The following is a 5,840-nucleotide window of genomic DNA, read 5'->3' as shown; positions in this document are numbered from 1 at the left end:
TTTTCTTATTTTTCTCAAATTTGCGGAGTCTAATCACGAGTGCAGGTGACTCTCATTTTGTGATAATTCCACTGTGATTTTGGGAGAGGGTTGGAGAGCACACAGTTCCTGTGGGATGCTTTCAGCTGGGCCTGCACTTAGTATTGACTCTCCAATGCACTAGTGGAGCTGTGCAGTCACTTCCGTCTTTCCAATGTGACGTTAAACCGAGGTCCTGACTCACTGTGGTCATTAAAGATCCCATGACACTCTTCGCAAAGAGTTGAGGGTTCCCTAGTGTCCTGGCTAAATTCCAAACCTGGCTCTTTCAAACTGTCCACCTAATCACCTCTTGATTCAATTGGCTAAAACAAGTGTTCTATCCTACTCTACCTCAGCTAACGTGTAGTGAGCATTCTGGTGCAAAATGGCTAGTGTGCATCACCCAGGTGGGTGCTACACATTGGTGGTGGGTGAGGTGAGTTCCCACTCATCACTGTAAAGCACTTTGAGAGTCTGGAAAAGTACTATGTAAATGCAATGATTCATTCATTCATTCATTCATTCATTCATTCATTCATTGCACAGGACAGACTGCGCGTGCCCTGGCTCACTGGCGCGGTTGTTCTTGCCTGACAAAGTGAGGAAGGCTCTGAGAACCGAAATCCTCCCCCCCCCCCGCCCCCAAACAGCACCCGGGATAGTGATTCATCACCCCCTGGACTGCCGCAATCGGCAACAGTCAGGTCATATTTCAATTCTGCACCGTGCGTGCAGCTGCTCTTCAGCCACACTGTATTACTGCAGTCTCACATGTTTTCCTCTTAGGAAATACATAATAAATGCTGTCCATTAGAACCTATTAATTATGACAAAAAAATTCCTCCACAGGAGGAATAAAATACAGCACCTTCACTCACTGGTCTCACGCTGACTAATTAGTGAAATAAAGTGGATTTATTTATTCGTTTATTTATTTTATTTTTTGACGGTTAAACTTAGGCCAACTTGGGCTTACTTTTCCAGCTCGTTTCTTCATTAGAACAGCAGGTCTGTCTCCAGTAGAGAGCTCCTGTTTCTTCCTGCTGTGGAGGTCCTGTCGTCTTGAGTTGTTTCAAGCTGCGCACTCATAAATCTTTATTTTCTCGTATTGGGGAGCGCGCCCACTATCTGACATGTTTAGTAAACAAACAAGCATGTGGCCGGTAGTAAGCACGCAGCTATCTTCCCATTTGTAAGGCGTGAAATTAGTTACGCACCATTGCGTTTGAAAATGTACTTCTCTTATCTTCGTTTGTATGGCATTTAATTAATGTCGGCTTGTACCGATGATATTTACGAGTGAAAGCGGCTCACATTACTGCCTGACAAAAATGTGCGTTTTTATAGTGCTCGACAGGGAAGCGTCCCTCTGGTTTAACATTCAGTGGAGCGCACAAGCAATTCATCTGTTCCCGTAATGCAGGAAAAACCAAAAACCTTTCTGGCATTTAGGGGAAATTCTCATTAATAAGAAAGTGTGCCCCTGCAGGCAGATGACCTGTGTGTACGACGATATGAAATTAACATTCTTTCCACCGGCCTATCAGGTGTGATTGATGTGTATCTTTTTTTATTGCTCTTTTTTTTTTTTACTGTACCTTCCTGACTGAAACTGTTTGAATGCAGCCATGAAGCAATTGACAGAAAAAAAAGAGAAAAAGGATAAAAAAGAGGGGAAATAAAGGAATGAACTAGCTTCACTGGCCAATTAAAATACATTCTGTTACTTTTCTGTTTTGAACAATAACGAGGGCCTTTCAGCTGCAAATTTGTCAACCCCTGTCACCCACCATGGGGGGGGGGGGGGTGAGAGAGATGTGCACACATCAGAAATGAGCTCAGGTATGAAGACAGATGTGATGATAAATTAGCTCAGGTTTGCCCCTTTTCTTCCTGCTGTTTTCCTTTAATGCTGTCTAATTAAAGAAAAAAAGGCTGAAAGTTTCCCCTCTGTTGTCATGCTGACGGTAAACAAATGGCGATGCAGTTTCGGGGGGTGGGGGGGGGCTTCCTGCTGTTTGAGAGGACGTTTCGGGGGAGCGTGCTGTGTTTGTGGCAGTGTGTGTGCGCCTTGTGGTGACTGACATCCTCCTGTTCTTGATGGTGCGTGTGTGTGCGTGTATGTATGTATGTGTGTGTGTGTCTGTGAGTGTGTGTGTGTGTGTGTGTGTGTCTGTCTCTGTGTGTGTTTGTGTGTGTGACTCTGTCAGAGACTCTGTCTCTGTCTGTGTGTGTCTGCATGTGTGTGTGTGTGGGTTTGTGTGTGTGTATGTGTGAGTGTGAGTGTGCGTGTGTGTGTGTGTGTGTGTGTGTGTGTGTGTCTGCAATTTTCTGTCATCAGAGAGCTTGCCGTGAGGTCAGGTCATGGTGCTGTGTGATTCTCCAGTCCCATTGTGTGCTACCGGAATAGACTGACTTCAGCTCTGCATTGTCACTTTGTGTTTGGAAAATAATAATAAAAATCAATGCAATTCACCGAAAAGTGGGACAGTTCCTGCGATGGGAGGTATTTGACAATGCTGTCATTGTCCGAAAGTTAGAAAGCTTTCTCTCTTTCTCAGAGTTTTGTTTGGCAGCGAAAAGAAAAAAGGAAAAATTTGGCGGACAGGATTTACTCAAAGCGTGAAGTCCCGGCGTGAAGCAGCTGGACTTGTGACGCGCGGTACAGAGCGGAGCGGCGCGGCTGACCCTCCCGGAGGCTCTGACTTACCGCCGGAGGAGCTCGGCGATTTGCCAGCGGCGGGATCGTCCGGGTCCGACAGCTCTCCCGTCCGTCACCGCCGCAAGTGCCGCTAGCCGTCAGGGGGGCTGGCTAACGAATTATCGGCGCTGGGAACCCGCCAGCTTTCCCCCGCAGCCCCGCGGCGCCGGTACCGCCCACCCGCTCGCTCGCGTTCGCCCAACGATTTCCCACAGTCAACTTCCTCCACTTCCTGTTTAAAATCCTCCACGATGCGGAAACGTGACAGATTTCTTTATTTATTTATTTATTTTTTTATTTTTTAACCGCTCCCCACTCTAATAAGGGGCCAGCCCTGAAGAAGGCTGTGGCAGAGAGCCACGATCTGTCTTGGGATGGCCACCAAACGAAGGGATGGGAAATTTACTGTGAGAATGAACCATCCGTGCTACCCGGCTACCCTTTCTCTCTCTTTCAGCCCTCTGCTCCATCCCTCCCTCCCTCCCTCCCTCTTTACTTCCATATTTTCACTCTATCCATTGCTACTTCCTTTATCTATCTTTGATGCAAGTCAGGCATGTTGACGCCCCCCCAAACTCAGCTGACCAATCGATGTTCAGGAGGGAAGTCACATGACTCCCTCTTTGCCAATTTGGCTGCGTGTTCTCGGTCGCACGTGAGTGAGCCCAGAACCCAGACCTCACGGGACCAGCCGGACACAGCCCCGGTGTGAAGCCTCCTTTTGAGCCCTGGTGCCAGGTGACCTCTAATGATGAACAGCATGGCTGCAATAGCACAACGTAGGCTTTTTTTATTACTCTACACACGCGCTCTCCTCTCATTTAGAGCGGATAATCTGTTATCCTGTCACGCTAAGCGGTCCTGTGGCTACCGCGAAGAGGGCTCTCTGCGAGCCAGGGCGTGTGAAGGGGGGGGAGGGGGGGGTTGGGGTGGAGGTGGGGGGGTACTGGCAGCGGAGCCGCCCTCAGGCGGTCGGGGGAACAGGGGTAACGAAACAGCTCGATAAGCCCTGGCGTGGATTCGGCAGCCAGTGCCAGCGCTGGAGGAAGCCAGGAGGCCCGGGCACAGACAGGTGTTGCTCAGTGGAGTGTGCAGAGGAACCAGGGTGCAGCGTGCAGGGTGCAGGGTGCAGGGTGCAGCGTGCAGCGTGCAGGGTGCAGGGTGCAGCGTGCAGCGTGCAGCGTGCAGCGTGCAGGGTGCAGGGAGGTAAAGAGGTAATGAGCCCCAGAGACTGGGAGTGGCTGGGAGTTCTGTAAGCAGGAACAACAACTTTTTTTTTTTAATGGAAAGGTCGCTTCTCTTGATGGAACCCTGTTGGATTTTAACATGCATCCTATATGCCTTAGAAAATTTTTTAAAATAAAATAATCCACGCTCAGAGCTCAGCTCCTGCAGGTCCCTGAGAATTTCCAACAGATCATGATACCAAATAATATTACCATCTGAAAGAGGAACTGTGTTCCAAATAAAAATGTAGGAGTTTTTCCGGTGTCTACTAAAGGGCTGAAGTATCAAAGTAAATAATAATTTCCCCCATACAGGTCTTACCCTTAGTCATTTTGAAGTCCAGCCTGGGAACTGCATGATGTTTGTGTTTGAGTTTCTGTTCAATCTTTTTGTTTCTGGGTAATCATAACAGCTGTGCCTATGGGCTAGTACCTGTCCCCTCCCTTAACTTTCTCACTCGCTCCATCTCTGTCCCACTTTTCTCTCTCTCTCCCTCTCTCTTACCTCTCCATCTCCATCTCCATCTCTTTCTCTCTCTCCCTCTCTCTTACCTCTCCATCTCCCTCTCTCTCTTCCTCTTCTTCTCCCTCTCTCTCACCCTCTCTCCCTCCCTCTTCCCCCCCCCCCTCTCTCCCCCATTACGGCTCCTCATTGTGTGTATTTTTGTAATCATGTCACCTGATTAAAACCCCATTGGCGGCTCTGCTGAGAAGCGGAGTGCAGTGCGTGTAATCAAAATGGAAATGAGTCACAGGGCGGCGAGAACAGCGCAGGTAGATGGTGTGAGTGGAGACCGCGTTCTACTCCAGGCACGACCCCCCCCCCCCCCCCCCCCAACCCCGACCCCCCCCCACCCACGCACCCTTCTTCTGTTTTCTAATAATGACCTCACCACCTGAGAGCAATGAACAAGGTCATGTAATTACACAGATAGCTCTGCGGATACTGAACAGCGGATGAGAACCACGCAGCGAAATTAAACACGTGAGGGGCAGCCGGGCAGTAAATCTTGTCCAAAGCTGTTTTTTTCGCCGGCAGGGTTCGGGTCGAGGAACCTTCAGCTGTGAGATGGAGGTAAATGCGTGTAAATGGAGTGTAGTCTGGCTAGACTGGCGGGGTAACAGTGCTGACTGAATTCCGATTGGCTGTGATCTTTGCGCACACGCTCGTATCTGAGGATGTCATTGGTTCTGGTCGAATGGTTGGGTGTGGCCCGTTCTCAGACCTGACGCATCATCAAATGCCCCCCCGATTGCAAGTTTGTATGGCCAACGTCTCCTCGGCTCAGCCTTTTACTGACCACTGACCACTGACCACTGACCTCTGACCTCTGACCTCTGTTTCAGCGGACCGGTGAAACAGATACTCACTGAGACCTACATTAAGACCTTTTTTGTCACACACCAACACACACACACACAAACACATGCGCGCGCACACCCACACACACACACACACACACACACACACACACACGCATACATGCATGCATACTTACATACAAACACACACATACCCACATTATTTAAGTCTCTTTCATTGCTTTTGCTGCCAGACCTATTGTGACAAAGATGGAGGCATTGCCAGGTCTGCTCATCTGGGGTGGTAACTGTGAGAGTATTCTATTGGCTGTTCTCGAGTCAGCACCTGAGGTGGGGGTGAGGCCAGCCATTTATATCATTCAATGGCTTATGTGTGCAATGGGTTTCATGGGATTCAGTTTGCAGTATCTAAACGAATGCATTTCAGTGCTGTCACACGATGTCCTTGAACTTGTTTCACTCCCTCTATCAATGTGCCTTTATACGAGTAACATGCACTCTGCCTTGTGCTGTACTGCCAGCATATCAGTCTGAAAGCGCATCAGTACATCAATATACAAATGGCCTGG

General features: G+C 49.0%; 1 protein-coding gene across 1 annotated transcript in view; it reads right to left on the bottom strand.

Moving 5' to 3' along the window:
* The window catches only part of LOC118209169 (roundabout homolog 2-like), a 22,254-nt gene that overhangs the window by 16,235 nt on the left and 179 nt on the right, over positions 1-5,840 (bottom strand). The gene's annotated exons all lie outside the window — the stretch shown is intronic.

This window comes from Anguilla anguilla, chromosome 12 (assembly GCF_013347855.1).
Source record: "Anguilla anguilla isolate fAngAng1 chromosome 12, fAngAng1.pri, whole genome shotgun sequence".
Lineage (NCBI taxonomy): Eukaryota > Metazoa > Chordata > Actinopteri > Anguilliformes > Anguillidae > Anguilla > Anguilla anguilla.
This window is presented reverse-complemented; position numbering and strand designations above follow the sequence as displayed.